This window comes from Calidris pugnax, unplaced genomic scaffold (genome assembly GCF_001431845.1).
Source record: "Calidris pugnax isolate Ruff unplaced genomic scaffold, ASM143184v1 scaffold8, whole genome shotgun sequence".
NCBI lineage: Eukaryota > Metazoa > Chordata > Aves > Charadriiformes > Scolopacidae > Calidris > Calidris pugnax.
In genome coordinates this window covers 23,093,110-23,112,799 of record NW_015090830.1, presented here as the reverse complement: position 1 = coordinate 23,112,799, position 19,690 = coordinate 23,093,110, and the positions used below count along the sequence as shown (strand labels likewise).

At 42.9% G+C, this 19,690-nt stretch overlaps 1 long non-coding RNA gene across 1 annotated transcript; it reads right to left on the bottom strand.

Moving 5' to 3' along the window:
* Positions 1–4,488: 4,488 nt before the first annotated feature.
* Positions 4,489–11,832, bottom strand: LOC106887456. Its single transcript, XR_001411893.1, has 4 exons — positions 11,719–11,832; positions 10,318–10,412; positions 5,166–5,314; positions 4,489–4,578 (listed from the first exon to the last, which is right to left on the bottom strand). It is a non-coding gene; the product is annotated as an uncharacterized LOC106887456 (long non-coding RNA).
* Positions 11,833–19,690: the final 7,858 nt, after the last annotated feature.

Below are 19,690 nucleotides of genomic sequence, written 5' to 3'. Positions count from 1 at the left end.
CTGTGTTCTTAGTCTCATAATCTTTCGGATACCTTAAGATTTAAGACCCGCACCACTACTGAAAAGTTCAAAATACATTCATAAAAATTTGAACTTTATTGTCCCATTTGAGGTTATGTAAGAAAATGGAGAAGATACACGACTCCTGATGTGTAACTAAGGGAGAGCCATTTGTGTGAACTGGTTCTTATTCTTCAACAGTGCACACAGTTCACATACTCCCAACAATGAAAATGGGGCCGACGCAGTGCATGAGGATCAGATTTTGATAAAGACCATTTACATCAGATCAGAGATCTTCAGCAGGCATTACACAAGCTCCACAGTCACCTTCAACACTGTAATTTCAAATTTGCAGCAGAGGACCTAGGAGAAAGCAAGAGTACTACGTGTACCCTTGTTTTCTTGAACTCCTTTCTGACACAAAAGCTTTGGTCCTCAGCAAACACTTTCACATATCCTGGTGTTTGTAGATATTATTTTTTTTTTAGGTCACAGGTACTATACATCTGTTTTGCTCTTAATTTTTGCCAGAAATGGAGCAATGGTTGAGCTGGGTAGCTAGTTTAATAAATGAACGGATTTGGTAACAAAGCAAGTTACTGAAATGGCCACAGATTTTTGTGGAGGTCCCAATGGACTTTGGAAGTGCCTCCTATTCTGCGATAACCTCTGGTGAATGGTCCAATTTCCACCTAAACCATCTAAAGTTATTTACTTCTATGTAAAATGCTGTATGTGGTCGTTAACTGGGAGAATAATAACCTTAAAAAGAGGCAAATTGCAATTTTGAACCTACTTTGGAACTTTTTTGGGGGGATAGTATAGCACTGCTGCTTACACAGCGTTCCCTCCTCACCAGAATTTTCTGTGCTGGAGGAAAATAAAGCAGCATTTGTTTTGTGTTCTAGACAGAGATCTTTTAAAAGAAAAAAAAGAAAAGGACAAAAACCCAAACCAAACCAAAACATCAGCCATTCTTGAAACCAGAAAGATCTTGGTGACAATATCATTTTCCTGGAAGAAAATCTACAATAGCTCAGGATTTCCAGAAGTATTTTGGATTCCTGGGAAAGAGGGAGAAAAGTTGTTGAAAGTGTGTGTTATCACAGAATCATGGAATTGTAGGGTTTGGAAGGGGCCTCCAGAGATCATCTAGTCCAACCGCCCTGCCAAAGCAGGTTCACCTAGAGCAGGCTGGACAGGAATGCATCCAGCCATTGAGTATGTCCAGAGAAGGAGACTCCACAGCCTCTCTGGGCAGTCTGTTCCAGTGCTCTGGCACCCTAAGAGTAAAGAAGATTTTCCACATGTTCAGATGGAACTTCTTGTGTTCCATCTTGTGCCCATTGCCCCTTGTCCTGCCACCAGGCACCACTGAGAAGAGCCTGACCCCATCCTCTTGACATCCACCCTTGAGATATTTACAAGCATCGATGAGATCCCCTCTCAGTCTTCTCTTCTCCAGGCTAAACAGACCCAGGTCTCTCAGCCTTTCCTCCTAAGAGAGGTGCTTTCCCTTGATCATCCTTGTAGGCTTCCACTGGACTCTTTCCAGTAGCTCCCTCTCCTTCTTGAACTAGGGGGACCAAAACCCAGAGCAGGAATGCTAATTCCTTAACACCCCTCTTTAAATGCAGGAGAATATTCCCTCCCGTACACTTGCAGGGAAGACAGAGAGTAAGAAATGGGATGACAGCCTGTCCCCCCTTTGCTAGTGGTGCTTGAGAAGCACCCACGGAGGACAGACATGTCTCCTGGGATGGGGTACAGAGGTACACAGCACAGCAGAAAAAAACCTGAGTACATCTACAACCGAATGCCTCAGCCAGGCTCTTCCTGCCCTTCCCGGCTCTGAACCGTGTGCGTGAAGCACAGCCCTATAGGCACCTCCATATAAAGCAGTTTTTCGAATTAAGGGAATCCATTAGAGGCAGATTTCAACTTTCATTCATCCTCCCACCACTGATGAGCACTGTAATTGCCAGGCACAGGCAACACAGTCCACTTGTCTCCATTTTCTTCCTTCATAAGTCGCAAAGTGCATATAATGTGCTAGTAGTAGTCTAAAAGTGGTCAGATTGGTGAATGAATAAGCTTTTAATGCAATGAATAAGCCATCATCCAAAGACTGATTTTTAAAAAGTATCCCTTTCCACTACTCAGTGAGCCTTGATAAACAGGCATACCAGAAACTAGCTTAGGCTAGAAATTACTTCCAACCTGAATTTACGACTTCACCAGGGGGTTACAGTTTACAGAGAAAGCAGATAAATAGGTTGAAAGAGAAAAGATGGCAGTATGAACGACAACAGTGGAAAAACCAACAACTACGAAACATAAATTCTGTATTTCAAATTAATTACTCTGTTCTCTTGGAGGAACAGTCATTGAACCTGGGCAGAGATGCCTTTGGTTTGCCCGCTAAACATCTTCTGAAGCTTCCCCTCTAGCAGGTGGAGAGGAACAGAGTCCTCGGAGAGGCAGTGAGAGCAGAAGCTGGGTAGGTGTGACGAACACCGCCTGGAGGAACCTTCCTCTTCACACACCGTTGAAAATTAGGATGCTGCCTGGCTGAGCGAAGTACTTCATGTTGGGTGTTCCACATTAAAAAGATTCGTTAGCATTTTAAAAGGGGAGATATCAGTGTTACCTGAGAATAATTATTACAGAATCCTGGAAATTCAAATTCTTGTTTTTACACATATTCATTCATGCAAATGCAGAACCTGACCCAGAAATTTTATTCAGGTGAGTAATCTGCCTTTGACTTCAACAGGATTCTACTATATATGAACAAAGCAATCAGGTCAGGTTTTGCATTTGCACAGTACCCTCCATTTGACTTCAAGTGGGACTGTTATGTTGTAAAAACTCCCAAATCATGCCAGTTTGTCCAGACAAGATTTTAAATCACCTTTTGAATATTCAGCTTCAGCAATATGGAAAGCAACACTGCCAAATATTCCATAACCATTCTTTTGCAATTACTCACATTTTGATTAGAAAATTCTCATAAATACCATTTCTCAGGGATGTTGTCACCTGCCTTGTGTTAGATACATCATCTCCTCTCTGTAATTAGTCACACAAACATTGAAAAATGAGTTTATGACCCGGAATGGAGTTGTGACAAACCCTTCTGAAGGCATACCTGAAACACAGCCCACGAGAATCCTCAACAGATATAAATGATTTATGCATATACCAGCAACACACAGCCTCCAAACAAGCTAGAGACCTGCCAGGAGGAGCAGTAATTCAGTATCTGCTTTAAAAGGAAGAATGTAAAAGTGACCACAACTGAGGAATGAGGCACTCAGTCCTCCAACTGGAGAAAGGTAAGGAGAACACTAATAATTTGGGGGATTTACATCACCCCTGTACTTTCTGATGTGCAAAAAGGCGAGGAAGGCGCACAGAACAAGAATGGTTTGGACAACAGATGTGGAAAGCTGCACATCGACAGTGTCCTTATTTTGGTAATTAATGATTGGTCTTCTGAGCCACTGGTTCCACTTGCCCACCACGTGAGCTACACTACTATGAAAACAGTGACCATGACACATTCCCTTTCTTCTACACAGGCTGTCTGCCGACTGCTACCTTGCTTGCACCTGGATGACCACTACCACTTTGCTTGGGGCCAACACTGGTTCTCCTGTGGCTGAGGTTGTGGCTTCAAATTGCAGCAAAAGTGAGAGAGCAACCAGCTGCCACAAAAAGGGGTGTCCCCACACGTCCCCTTCTTGCATGTCATCATCACCTCCCTAGAGCCAGCGGTGGTCCAGTGAACTGGTTCAGGGAGAAGGACACAAAACAAGCCACCCCTCCCCGAAGAGGCTGTTCTCAGAGTGGTGCCACCTTAGCCAAGGCAGTCCTTAGAGAGCAGCAAGCACAAGCAATTGCTAAAAGCTATCTGTGAGGTTTTTTCCACATGTGGGCTCGAAAAGAAAGAGGCTGTGGTATTGCTGTAGGAACCAGGAGACCCCAAATACCCAGGCCGGCGAGCACCATTCTGAAAACATTATATTTTCTTATTCCTTGGAGCAAATCATTGGGTGCCTCACACCGAAAAAGAAATATACTAAACAAACAAAAACAGTAGGTTAGGAGCTGGAAAACAAAACCAGCTAAACATAAATAAATCACGGACGTCTAGCAACATACTAAAATTCTTGGGCATTGTCATCTGTTGCTTATTACAGTTTCATTTACATTGGAATTTTCTTTGTTTCCCTGCAACTTTTGTGTATCCAAATAATTACAGTTGTATTACTGTATTATTTTTAAATCTAGTCAGTAGAGTGAATAGAGGAGCCTATCTCTGCATTATTCTGGCCAATATTACATTCTATTACATAAGAAATGGGAATTAAATCAATTTTAATGCACCACTTTAATAAGACGACAACCACAGTTCTAGATTGCAATTATGGAGATAATTACAATTTCATTGGTACTGCTTAAGATTAAGAATACAAAATTTACCTTGGATGAACAGTTCATTATCTAAGATGAACCCAAGCTATTTTTCTTCTAAATCATATCTTGGCTTGTTTTATTTCTTAACTTTTCCTGTTTAATAAAGGCATAAAGAATTTTACAGGTAGAGTATATCAAAACAGGCTAGCTGGTTCAATGTCAAATTCCTGTACAGTGATCTGAGAAAAAAAACATTAATTTTGAAACAGCTCTGCAGGCTGAGCATAAAGATTATTAAACATAAGTTTTATATATGCAGAAAAATTGCTTTTGCATGAATTCACTTTTAAAATGTTAATATATGCATAAGAAAATTGTGTTTCTTAATCTCTGAAGAAACACTTATCACTAGGAACCGCTTAATTCTTTTCCTGTGCTTGATTTATTAGCTTATGAAATTATGCTAATAGTTTGCATGTTAATGGTTTTGGGGCTCAAATGACCTGATTTTAATAATGAAGTAATTTATGCAGTAAATGTAATCAGCATCCATGAATCTCACTTAAAAGAACATATCAGTGATTACCAGTGCTAAAAAACAAATGATTGTCAGCATGATATACACTATATGTTACGACAGGGAACAGGGATGTGTTCAGCTCAGCATGCTTTTTAGGCTGGCTGAGTCCCACCTTGACAAACCACACTAAAGTCTGCAATTCCAACAACTGCTTACAGACCTTCAATCGCAGGCTGGCTTCCTCACAGGGTCATCTTCTACGGCAAGAGACATGAGGAGGAGATGGACAGCACATGAACCGACATCTAACCCGGAGCCAGTAGGAATTGCTCCATGAGTAGACCTCTGTGGCACAGAGAGCTCACAGACCTGGACAAAGGAGATTGCAGGAAGAAGGGAAAGCATGAGTTTGGGGAAGAAGTTGTAAATTTTACAGATTACAGGAAAAATGGCACTTATATTAAGGATGTGACCTGCATGGCATATAAAAGATGCAATGCCCTGCAACATTTGGGAAGAAGAGATCCTTCACAAAGATTATTTCCTAAACCAGCTGTATTTACAGACCTGCTCACTGTCAGGATGTATTTGAACCATGCCTCTGTTCTCCTGCATCATTTGCTGTGCTGTTCCCCAAGACGAGAAGAAATTCAAGACTGGGCTTTGAGAAGTAAACCGCAAAGCTTTCTTTGCAGTAACGTCAGCTTGTGTTTTGGTAACCTGCTGAATGCTGATATTCACTCTGGTATAAAAAAAAAAAAATCTCAAAAATATATTACTAGCTGCCAAAGATGATCTAACTGTTCAAACACCCAGACAGAAGCTGAGGGAGGTCAGGCTGGACATTAGCCAAAATGTATAAAGTCAATGGAAGAAACCCCATTGATTCAGCAGAGCTGGATCATTTCTTCCCCAAAGAAATGCCTAAAGGCTAGAAGTCCTCTCCCCTTTAAAAGACCAGGACTGAACAACTATATTTTGTAATTAATAAATACCTTGCTTGCAGCATCTCAAGCACATGATACAACAACTGGCTTCAAACACCACTTCCAGAGCTGTTCATTTCACAAAGCAAAAAGGTGATGTGTTCTGGAGCGTGGCTAATGCTCTTTACTGCAGAATTCAGACTATCAGCTTCATGCAATTTATTTCATTTCTTAAAGAGGAAAACCAACAGGCGTACCAGATACTTCAGCATGTTTTATGTTTTATCCCAGTCATAAACAGACTCCACGTCAGCCCAAGGCGTGTATGGACCATGCAAAAATAACTCAGCAGAAGCTATTCAAACTTTGCTCTTCAAACCTGGCTCTTTCCACAGACCATGGAGGCCTCGCTGCATGTTCAGGTGCACACAGAGTTAGGCTCTGAGACCCTTGTTAAGGGGGTTGTGGCAGAGAAGGCAACCTAAAGCCCAGGCTGCTGTCTGCACATAGCTTCAGGCAACTGCTGGAGAGGGTACATCAGAGGGCTACAGAGATGACTAGGGGCCTGTAGCATCTCTCTTATGAGGAAAGGCTGAGGGAGTCAGCCTCCTGAGGGAGTCTCTTTTTAGTCTGGAGAAGAGAAGGCTGAGGGGGGATCTGATCAATGCTTATAAATACTTAAAGGGAGGGTGCCAAGAGGATGGGGCCAGTCTTTTTTCAGTGGTGCCCAGTGACAGGACAAGAGGAAATGGGCACAGACTTGAATATAAGAAGTTCCACCTAAACATGAGGAGGAACTTCTTCACTTTGAGGGTGGAAAAGCACTGAAACAGGCTGCCCAGGGAGGTGGTGGAGTCTCCGTCTCTGGAGACATTCAAAACTCACCTGGACATGTTCCTGTGCAACCTGCTCTGGGTGGACCTGCTTTGGCAGAGGGGTTGGACTAGATGACCTCCAAAGGTCCCTTCCAACCCCATATCATTCTGTGATCCTCCTCATTAGCCCTGGACAGGGGCTGGGCACAGCAACAAGAAACCTGGTGAAAGCATCCCTGTAGAGGCAGAGACAGGGCTCGTTCTGTGAGCTGCAAAGTCCCCAGCTTCCGAGAAGCCCAGGCTGGGCTGAACCCCACTGCTGTAATAAGAGCAAACTTGATCAAAGCCTGTGCTTTTGCTTTAGATGTGGATGCCATACACGTTGTTACCATAGAGCCGTGACAGCTTAACGAGCTATCACCCGTCAACCCAGTCGCTGTTACTACAGGCCTACCTACCCTGCCCCTTCTCTCCAGAGAAATGATCTTCCGTCTCAGGGAGCGTCTCTCAGAGCTGAGTCCCAGCTGCATGGAGCTGCCTGCCCTGCTGCCGTCCCTCTCCCAGACCCAGACATCCTTGTCTTGCCAAACAGGATTTCTGGAGGTGAGAACTTCCCCTCCTCCATTTCCCTGCGTTGCGCCTGGAGGACGCTCCCCTGACGAGAGGGACCTGCTGCCGGCGGAGGCAGGGTCGGGGAAGGCAGAAAATAAAAGGAGAGTTTTCAAAGTTCAGACAGTTTTCTTGGCAACCTCGTAACAGCTCAAAGGGGTAAGTATCTGTCTGCTGTTTACTTGGAAATCTGACAAGAACAACAACTCACCGCTGACAAACCAGGCTCACAAATGCCACAAGCCCAAGCTGCAGAGCCCTGAGCTTCTGGCTCATGCGTCCCACCAGACACAGACAGAGACACCCGGATGGACAGCCGGCATCCCCGTTTCACAAGCAAACAGGAAAGTTCCTGGCAGGCTCTCTCTTCTCCACTTGTGGGATTCACAGAATCAAAGAATGGGAAGAGGCTTCCAAAGATCATCTAGTCCGACCTCCCCGCAGTCAGCAGGGACACCCCCAACTAGACCAGGTTGCCCAGGGCCTCGTCGAGCCTCTCCTTGAATATCTCCAGGGATGGGACCTCAACCACCTCCCTGGGCAACCTGTTCCAGTGCTCCACCACCCTCACAGTGAAGAACCCTCTCCTAATCTCCAATCTAAATCTGCCCCCCTCCAGCTTAAAGCCATTGCCCCTCATCCTGTCACTGCAGGCCTCTGTAAACAGGCTCTCCCCAGCCTTCCTGCAAATCTCAGCCTCCCTGGCCGGGTGAGGACCTAGGGCCCTGCGGTTTCTCCAGCTGTGAGAGGAAAGGGAGCACTGCCATAGCCCTGCTCCCAGGCCAGGCCAGGGCTGGGCACTGGAGAGATGATGGCTGTGGTTGCCCTCACCTGCCCACCTCTGGCTCTCTGGCAAGGTGAAGATGCCATCCCAGCCCCTTCTGCAGAAGCACCGAGGTGGTCCTTGGCATGAAGAGATGGATGTTTGTCTTGCTGTGCTGCACTCACTCTGGCTGAGAGCTTTCTGTAAGGGGGCGGGTGTGAATGGAGACGCATGCTCGGTGAGGGAAGAGCATGGGGTCCATAGGGAAGAGCCAGGAGGGACCTGTGCTGCTTCCTCACCTGCTGTGGTTTGGGAAGGGAGGCGCAAGGAGGGGGTGTGTAACTGTGGCTGCTTCACTGTAGCATGGAGAGGAGCTTCCTATGGGCCATTTTGGACCTTTCACTCAAGGTCCAACAAAAAATAATCATTGACACACTGAAACACAGTATTTACAACTAATCAGCCCTAGGTATCACTCAGACACTGCAGTTCCAGAAATCAGTTTGGTAGAAACCACTCCTGTATTTACTTACCCACCTTAAAGCAGAACAGAAACATATCACAACACGTACAAAATGTTAGATGATTCTGAAGCTATCAGACTGTTCATTAGCTAGCTTAAATAACAGCAGACTGTTAGCACAGCCCTCTTCATTTCATGCTGCTCTTGTCTCTTACATTGTGTCTTGATTTAATATTAGGCTTTAAATACTTCTTGGGTAAGGATTTGTTTCCCTATATACTTGTTCTACCCCTAGTAAATAGGCCCACGTTCCAACTAATGCCTGCAGTTTCTAAAACACAATCAGCAGTAATATTTATTGCTTTTTTATGTGCCCATCCAGAAAAAGAAAATTGTTACCAGAATAACACTCAGAACAATAACAGGATGCAAATGTGCACCCTATTCTTCCAGCTCGCATGCTTTACTCCAGAATCATGCCAGTTCGTGTGGAAGTCAGCGGGAAACCTGACCAAATGAGGACTTCTGATTTGTGTCCTAGGCATCTTTTTGCTGGATTCGTCACAGTTAAGGCCCTTTTGTTTGTCTCTCTTCATATTCTAGGAATGCAAGTAGCCCACAATGGCAAATCTGCACATTTGGTCAAAAAAGTTGCTGTGATTTCAAAAATAGGTGTGAAAAACACCACGTTGCAAGCTGAGAGGTGAATAAAAATATGGGATTCGGTGTGTTCATGACTTTTAGGAACAAAAAAGAGAAAAAAAGCCCAATCGTGGAGCCTTTCCTGAGTCTTGTCACTCTTAATTGCAATTTTAATTTCTGGAATATCAACAGCCCAATATTCCTGGATCAGCCTGCACTGCTACAGAAGACCCTCATCCTGCCTAGGAGTGGTTAGCCACAGGGATACAGGGTTTTGCACATCCTCTCCCTCTTTCTCTCCTCCTGAATCAAACCTCTCCTACCTCCCTCAGCATCGCTTCATGGCTCTTCCACTCCTCTCCTCCGCCTGTGGCCTGCCTCTTGGAGCATCTTTGGTGCTCCCCCCATCCCCAGCAGAGCAGCCCCAGGCCAGGGTGACCTTTCCCTCTGGATTTTTTGTCTGGTGGGCTCTGAGGGCGCGGAGTGACAGCCAGCAGCATCCCCACCCCAGCGCCTCCCTAATCAAGCAGCACTCCCACCCCTCACGCGCCCGCCCGCAGGCTTCTCTCTTTAATGTGACATTGATCATCGTGACATAAAATGGTCACGGATATCGCTTCCTAAAACTCAGGAATGTGACAGCTAGAGACAGAATCGCTAGTCTGTGGCCTGAAGACTATATGGATTATTCAGGTCAGGATAAATCAGGATGGATATTTGCCCTACTTCCATATTCTAGCTATTAATAACCAAAAGCACGCCAGATTGTGGCTTGTTCTGTGCGACTGCACAAGGGAGCAACACTCCCTCCCCCACGCCTCCACATACACATGCACAGACTAATATTTTTGGCTAAGGTTTGAAAGCCATTCGCAAACCCAGCCTCTGAGCTTGGAGTCAAGCCCCAAGCATGTGGAGGCCCTCCTTCACCAGGCAAGAAAGGGAAGCCAAGGCAGGCTGTAAAAAGATATGGGAGACCTCTCCTGGTCTACTGCCCCAGAAACCCTAAAGAATACAAGCTGCTGCTCTCCCCTGTTTTCTTCAAGCCCTAGCACAGCTCAATCCGTCAGGGCTCACCCCCCTTTGCCAAGCACAGTGCCAGAAAATGAATGTCCTTCTGGCAAGCCCTGGTAGAGAAGATGCTGAACACCTACCCAGAGAAGCCCAGCCACACTGCTCCTGGAAACCTTTCTGGCCACCATGCCTCTACAGGATTTCAGTATGAAGAAGCCACACTTCCCCCCCAGTTCTGAAAGAGAGAGATGATTCAGTTACAGAATTAAATGGAGTTGCACCTTCCCCAGCTTTAAAATAGCGAGTGAATTATCCTCCATATCAAGTCAGCACTCACCTTTGAGAAGGATGCAAGACAGAAATTGTACAGTGTCTCTTTGCAGAATACTAGCTTTTATGAGCCGTCATTAACATTTTTGGAAGATTAAGCCCTCAGAAGCCTGAAGCTCTTCCACTTTTAAAATAGTCTTTCAAAAGCCAGCTTTTGCTTTCAGTTGCAAAGGGAAAAATACAAATATTTTTTCAGACCACTGACATGGAAGAACTACCCTGACAGCTGAGACAGCCTCCCTGAATAGAATCCCTCTGCTCTTGGGAGATGGAAAGCTATTCTCTGCCATCCCTTTTGGGTCACTTATGCAATCTGCTCTAGCAACTGGTGCCCGTTCAGTCCAGCCACAGACCAGACATTCTCTGGACTGTCTAAATGCCATTCCCTGGATTTCCCCAGGAATAAAGCCTTTATACTTCCCTCCACCACCATATTCATGGCCTATTACTGTAAAGCATTACTGCTCCTCCCAGTCCATAAAATGCCACTGGTTCCCATTTTAATTCCAAAAGGATAGCTCTTATGCAGCAACTGCACCACACCGCAGTCGGCAGTAGTTGAGTTCTCTTCTCTCTGTGTTTCTAGACGCAACTCCATATTTTATTTATCAGCTAAAAGCCAAGCAAAGTAACCATAATGAGAGCAGGTCGAGTGCCAGGAGCAGCCTACGAGCCTCTACAACACTCGTCCCCCCTCTCCTGCTTCTCCCACACTGCTCTATCCACCATTGACTCTGATCCTACTTAGTTGACACGAGGCCTCAGTGGCTGCAGTTCATAATCCCCGTATCTTTTGTCCTCTGCCCAGCACAGCACTAGTGTTTCTAAGCAGTTTCAAACAGGGTCTTCCTGCTCAGCTCATTTAATAACTAGATTTGCTAGATCTCTCGCCATTATTTGGCAGAGGGCATAATATGTACTTGCCAAGTCCTATCTTGAGTTACTCTTCCAGAGATTCTTTAGGCTGGGGAAATAAAAAGCGTCCTTCACTTTGTTTCAGCAAGAAACCCCTTTTTTTGTTCCCCCCGCCCCAGCTTTCTTTGTTTCTAACCATAATATTATCTTGGACAGAGACATCTTGAAATAAATAGTGGTTGGAGGTTTCCTGAGGACCTAACTAGAGAGCATGTTAATAAAATAACCAAAAGCTCATTCAACTCTCCCCCCCCTGCATTGGATTGTCCAGCTAAAGTAACTGTTCTTTTGCTTACAAAGGCACAAGTTGGACCAAATTGTCCACAGAAGTCCAGGAATCTGGATGTGGAGATAATTGTTCAGAGTCACATTCTGATTAACACGGGTACCTCCATTTCCAGGGACTACTGGAGCCTCCCTGCTGAAAACAAGAAGAAAATTTCACAGGTTTGTTACATTAAAAGGTTAGCAAGGAAATGACAGGCAACACGGGGAAAGGAAAATCATAGCAGTCCCACATTAAAAACATCATTTTAAATGGACTTTCAAGGAGGTAAGAGAACGAAAACATGAATATTTCTTTCTCTTTGCATCCAAGCTAATAAGATAAACAACAATCGGGGTTGCTGGCCCTTCTAAAGTCAGGGACTAAAATACAGCATTAAGGATGGCAGAGGGAACAGCCCCTCAGAGGAAGTACAGAGAAGAGGCATAGGCAGCCTCTAAGTAAACTCAGGTAAGTTTCAGACCTAGCCTATGTGAGTTAAGAATGACTGCTGGCCTCACAGCTGCAACTGTAACTGGGAGTCAAACATTTGGGAGTGAGAATAAAGGAAAATGGGATTGTGTCCACCTAGAAGTGAGATTCAAACATGGAAAGAGCTTACTCTTGAGCTACAGTCAGCCTCTACTCACTGTAGATGCTTATTGCTGTATTGGGTCCCACATTGTAATTAGCAAATGAAGCATCAAATGATGAACATCTGATTTCGTTTGCAAACATATATATACACAAGATGATGTCTCGTCAATGCATAATACAAAGGCTTAACAAATTGTGTAATTATACATTTCCTGCAGATTTTCTGTTACTTTTCATGTAATATTTGAACATTGTTTGCCATGTTATCAATAGCTTTTAATTATTTAAATATTTAAGCAGCTGATTACCATATTTCTGCATTACACAGCTATGAAATTTGGTGCTCTCATATAGAAGGTACAAATCTAAAATTGACTTTGTAAGCAAGGGTCTTTTCTTCAAATATAACACTGGCTTTGTGGATAACAAAAACATATATAAAATGTGTTTCTTTATAAGTACTACTTCTTTTTATTATTCCCTATATTATATAACATGTGATAATATTTAGGGAGGCCTGCTGGAGCTCTTACGGAGTTTTTCCTATCTGACTTTACCAGTCTTATTTTCCTGTATATATACTTAAGAGAAGTACTAGTCCAATAAAACTTTACTTCCTAAGGGGAATTCCCTTGCAGAACACTGTCAGCAAGAAGTGATAGCAGACAAACAGGAGGAAGACACATCGGAGTCAGCTTCCCAAACAAATCTAAACTCACCCTCATGTTCCTCTACTTAATAAGGCAACAGCTCTGAGCCTGAGCAATGTGCACAAGAGATGCAAATAAACCAACACATTTCCTGGAACGCTACTGGGAGACAAACAACAAATTTGCAGCAGCACACTATAGACATACCAAATATATGCACATATTTATTACAGTAATATTAAAAGGACAGACTGCTTTTTTCACATGTCTGTGCAGCTTGTGCACAATGGGAGCCTCTTTCTGTTCAGTGTCTCTGGACATACTCCTTAATCCAAAAAAAAAAAAAAGAAGCAACAGCCTCTCCCTCTTTCTCGCCTCCCATGAGTATTTGAGATTCACATGGTTTTGTTTGCTTCACTGAGAAATGGAAAAAAGACTAAAAGGAGGGTCAGACACTCACAACAGCCTGGTGTTTTGTTTTTGTTTTGTTTTTTTTTTATGAAAGGGTGATATTTACCTTTCTAAAATCATCTTATTTACTCACATAGCAGAAGGTAGGAAGGACTTTGGAGGCAGAACATAAAATTAAATCTGGTTTTGCAGAGGTAATCAAGAAGGGCTCTCAGAAGATAATTCTGAGAGATCAAAAGTCTTGGACACAACTTGGGTGTTCTTACTGCCAAACCTTGTCACGTAATTCCTAGGAGGATTTCATCACTGTTACAAAGGGACAGCAATAATCCCACTTAAAATGCCTGCTACAAAAAGACTTTTTTTCACCAAGGAATTGATTCCCTAGGGAAGTCTCATTTCTCTAACCAGCACCAAAAATCCAAGCTCATGCTCGTCTCTGGTATATGCCTATAAAAGATATATATGTGACAAGTACATGCATAGACTTATTAGTTGTAGCTGTTCATATATGCTAATCCAAGAACAATTTATGTTTCTATTGGACCAAACAGGAAATCTATGTTAACCCTGGTAGATGGACACTATGTGGTATGCCACGTGCTAAGGGTGAAAAGCCTCTTTCTGAGAAAAACGAGCTTTATTTTCAAAACAGTGGTTTGGAGGTTAACCCACGCAGGAGTGAAATCATCAAACCAAGGTCAATGATGTCATTCGGGACAGCCCCAGACCACAAAGCCCAGGCATGACTAGCTTCTCTTAAAGTTTAGGAGTGCCTGGAAGTGCTTGTTGCCCAAGCTGGTGCTTAGACTTTCTTCTAGTGGTAAATTTCAACCACAGACGTGAAAATGATCGAGGGTCAAACACACAGTGAAATGGATATTCTGGAAAGGGAAGGGAAGAAGGAGCAAAAGACAAAAATACTATTACCATACTGCACAGCAAGGAGAGAGGACACCAAAGAAAGCACACAAGGTGGGACAGAGGGCCTGCATCACTTTAAGCCCTGAAGTTGGGCATCCCAGGAAGGCCTGGATGTCTCACCCATGTCTGGTACTCTGAGCTAAAATCTATAGCAATGGGAAAAAAAATGGAAACCCAAACTCTTAATTCTGAACTGCACTTCTCTTAAATTTGGCTCAGGATATTTAAAGGGGCAGGAGCCAAACTTTTCTATTTTTAGGCTTTTTTCACCTGGAGCATGAAAGCTGGCCAATGTTTTTGGTGGTTGTGCAACAGATTGCACCACCCCACGTGCCACAAAACATCTGGTGAGCTGCAGTGCAGTTTGCAGCATCTATCCTGCAGACAGCCAGGTTAGAAACAGCGCAGGATGCTGGATGATGGCAATAGATGTCTCTTAGGAATAGCAAAGGAGGTGTAGGTACCATCTGCCTCTTCTTGTATTAAGTTCAACCCAGATACTATTAGTTCATCAGGATTATAAATCTTCGTTACACCCACCCAAAAAACCCAAGGAATTAAAAAAAAGGAGGGGAAAAATTCTCTCTTGTTCACTGAAGATGGAACAAGAGGAAGCCTGGTACAAACATTTCAGTCAAATAAACAGGGGAATTCATCAGATGCCAAGAAATGTATATTAAAGAGTCTCTCTTAGATTGTAACAGCCTGCCTAGTAGGCTTCAGCATAGTATTTTCTTACGACATACTAACAACAACAACCGATGAAATGTCACATTGTTCACAGTGAAAAGAAAACATTAGTTCTTTTTCCACTGTCTTTGCTTTGGTTTAATCTTGCCCCAGTGTATTTTAACTTAAGCCAATTTGGGATGTTAACAGCATACAAATATGCTTTTCCTGTGAGCTGCCAGGGAAAGGTTTTTTTGAGCTGGAATTGTGTTAAGCTGATTACTTCTTTTAATTTCTTCTTAATAATAGAGCATTTTTAATTTTTTGAATCCTAACAGCTGATATAGCTGTTTAGAGAATCAGGGAATGCAAATGAAGACAGAAATTCCTTCAGTATAAAATCAGAACTCTTCTATGCCATGGCAACAGCAATTTTTCATCAAATTATAGATTCCTTAGGGTTGCTTTCTCCATATTGACAAGATCATTTCATAGGGAGAGGAGGTAAGGGAAAAGAGAGATCTTGCTGAAGAAAGGGAACTGTTATGGCGAGCAATTAACAACATACATCCCAGCATGTCACAGTGGGTCTTCTCCTTCCATTCTGTGAAATAGACCGATTATAAAAATCCTCCCTATTTTAGTGCCTCAACCCTAACACAGTTTGTATCAGGCTGCATTCTCCCTCAGGCTGAACAATGCTGACACGGACTGGAACACTGGATGTGTTGGACCTGCCATCACCAACCTGAAACACCTCTGTCCTCACTATTGCCCAGACCTTCTAGTGAAGTGCCTGCCAGCGAAGATGGGGCTAACCCAGTTCCACTAAGAACTCTGCTGTCCCACAGATTCACATTTTGCCGTTTCCCCCAAATACTCCCAGTTTGCATATGCTGGATTTTTAACATCATCTCTTCCCCTGAAAATCCGTGCAAACCAGCTACACCGAAACCAGCCCAGAAGCCTGCAGAACCACCTCCAATTCCACGGGAAGTTTAGGTAAATGACCTATAACGGGTGGCAATAACGTAAAGACACATTTAAATGACTACACTGTCTGCATTTGCAGATCACACCACAGGTGATATTGACAGAGCTGCGACAAAATGTGACACTAAGTTTTTGCTATCGCTTTTTTTCCTTATTTTCAGTGCTTACAGGAACCACTGTGTCTCCCCTTCTGAATACAAGGGTTCTTAACGGAAAACTAAATGAGTCCTTGTTTTTCCTCTCTCCTTTTCTGAAATTCCACTCCTGACCATAAAGAGTTATCCTTTATACCAATTAGTTAGAGTGTGAAGGTGTTTCTCTTTTAATCACATATCCCAGAGTAAGAAACGATACTGAGCACTAAATCGCAGCTCAGTAGTAGGCTTTCTAAAGGAGCTGTGACTAAACTGAATGTTAGCCAGTGTAACCCTGGAGTGCTAAATGGTGGCCCATGATCTGAATTTTAGCGACAAATCTGGGTACAGCTACAACTTGCACTACCGAGAGGTTTTAACTGAAGTAAAAAGTTTACACAGGGTCTACTCTATTACTGCTGAAGCTTCTGTCTGCACTGAAGTCCTCTGTCTAGACCTCACTTCCAGAAGGCTTTCCTGTGGGGAAACGGAAAAAATTAACACACATAGTTTTCGCTACTTCCAAACTCCTGGGGTATCTTCCACCTTTGAAATCATAGCTTCTTCACGGCAGTTTAAACAGCTGCATAACATTTGTACAAAAAAACAGAGTGCTGAAAGAAAATCTACCTCAGAGTTCTTCTCATTCTGATTTCTCTTCAAATTTTAGAAACATTTAAATGGCACAAACCTAGAAGTGTTACAGAAAGTAGTCACGGAAAGGAGAGCATAACCACTTGTTTTTTGGTCTAGAAAATCAATCCTATTTCCAAAATGAAAACTTTAACAAGACTTCATAGTTTATTTGACTTAGTATCTGAATACACTGAAATAAAACAGGCCATACTTCTGATGCTGTTGAGAACATGGTAAAAGAAAATCCACACATGACAACAATCGATGATGAATTATACTTTGCATATCAGGATTCCCAAAAACTAAAGGTGCTTAAGAGAAAGCAGAAAAATAGGATGGAAGGTGCAATTTGATTTTCTGTTTGTAGTGTTCAGATTCTAGTAATGAGCCTCAGTGACAGGGTGGTATTCAAGGCCTTCAACATCCCATGTAGAAATAGTACTGACAGCAAAACTAAGATTTCTGTTTCTCTCTTAAGATTATAATACAAAAATAGGCCCCACCTTCGAAAGACATCTATCACAGATTTGCCTATAAAAGCTGTATCTTCAAAAGTCACATTTGCACATACTGAAACGGTACCTCTTCTTGCACAGAAAGACACCTGTGAGCAATGGGCTCTCTAGCGTAAGCAAGTGCTGGCCTGAGATTACAACATATGCACACACACAGAGACATCAAGAGACAGTAAATCTGATGTTTCAAAATATTTAGACAGGAGTAAATTTAGCTTTGACCCTAGGTAGTCCTTTTTGGTACTACCCTACCCTGGTCTCCCGCACCTTTGAAGCCCCTGCTTACAAAATCTGATGGGGGATTTGCCCCCCCCAGTATTTTCACTCTAGCCCTTATCACATAGCAGACAGACTTCTTCCTCTCATAATTCTTGTGTGGGGCTGCTTGGGGTTTGTTGTTGTTGTTGAGTTTTGGTGGGTTTGGGGTTTTGTTTGTTTGGGGCTTTTCTAAGAGTCTGATCAGCCTGACCTCTTCAGAAACCTGTTAAAAATGCCAGAAAATGATAGCAGTGGTCTTGCCCCCACGTTTGCCAGCTTCATGACACATCTACTTCTTCTCCTGGGAGATGAGTAGCTGCTGCTAACCAGTCCTGCGCGGGCCAGGGCAGGGCATCAGAGGAAAGCACAGAATCACAGTTGGTTAGTGGTTAGCAAAACTCAATCTTCAGCTCCAATTTGGGGAAGAAGGGAGAAAGGACAATACTCTGCTGTAATTTTCCTACAAATTCCTACAAACTATGCATAGCAAGAAAAACAAAACAAAACAAAACCAAACCAGAAATAAACACTTGCAATGTGTTTTTCTCTTCCCTGTGCTTTCCAAATGCAGTCCTTCCACATTTTCTAACCAAGCATTCAACTAAAACCAGTTTACTAACAATGGAGGATTTACTGATCTGCTTGGGAAGTACACACTTGTCACAGAATGAATTCCTCTTTGTGTTTTATATCCAGTGGGTCAATTATTTTATTTGAAGGCTTGAATTGGCTTCGGGCAGAAGCACACAAGGGCACAACTTCAGATGAAGTAGTGGCTTTGCCTCATCTTATAGGTCAATCATCAAGTACTTCAGCCTAACACCTACTCAAAATGATCCATCTCATTTCTGCTTCAGGTTATATTTGCTCTGTTATTTCTACAGAGCCACCTACAAAGTTTCTGAAGGCACCAGGTTTGGTGGCTGTCTACTCTAACAGTATGTATATACGCAAATGAGCTGTTTAGCACATAAACTATTCTTAGGAAGATTCACTCAGTAGAGATGTAAGATAAGAGCAATAAAAAATAGCTATTATTTAGATAACAAAAATGGCAAGAGATCTTTGCAAAAGGGTCACTTCTAAAAACTGATTTCTAAGCATCCCACTTACCCAGATACAGGGAGTTTGGCTGCCTGTTGGCACTGAAGGTTGTATTTAATGCTTCAGAAAAATAAGGAAAGGAAAAGCACAAGCCTGTTCCCCTCTATGGATTTATTCATCATGGAGAAAAGCCACTGCAAACGGGGTGTGTTTTTCCCAGACTGTTTTACATTCAAAACAACAGCCCTCTCTGCACTGGAAAATTCCACAGTATGTGGAGACCTGGAGAGGGATTGAATGAAGGGACCTGGAGAAAAAGTTACATGTTTTAATTAGATTGAATAAGGGTAAATATGCTCACAATAAACCTCACTCAGACCTTCTGAAGCTCCTCCAGATAAAAAGCAAAAAAAAAAAGCCAGATTCTAATTTGTCTGATATTTCTAAAATTAATAATATCACTGACAAGCAAAAAAAATCCCACACACTTCTCCACCTGTCATTTACCTCTCTTCAGACATTCTTATATAAGAAAAACAAGTCTTAGAATGGATAAGTTGCATAGCTTTACACAATCTGTCGTGGTGGTCAGTGCTTTCAGTGAAAGTTAACTGTGCTCAACTCCCTACAAAAATCAGTGCCTGTGCTGAACATTATACACACACACACTTTACCAAAGATACAGATTCATCCTTGCCCTGTTCATCAGGTATTCATAAACTCTTCAGCCCTAGTTCAAGCTCCATTGCTGTGAAATCACAAGCAACTTGAGAAAGGTTTTTATATGAAGTATATGTGCATTCAGCACTCTAATGCTTTCGATAAAACACATTTAGCATAACACACACACACAAACACAAACTGTCCGTGCGGGAAACATATTCACTATAGTTATTCAGAAAACTCATTAAAAATTACAAGGCATGTACAACTGTATTTAAATCTTTGGTTTGTTCTTACAATTCAGATGCTAGCAGAGCTGGGAAAACACCCTGAGAGCTGGAAGAGCGTTCTGGGAACTAGACTGAAAGTTAAGCAGAGCTTCCACTTTGCTTCTAGAAGAGCCGTGTTATAAAAATTTTACTCTGAGTAAAAGAGCCTTTCCAGATGTAGCTTGATAATACTGAACTCTGTTTCCACTAAGAGCTTTAGGAACAGTATTAGCTCACATG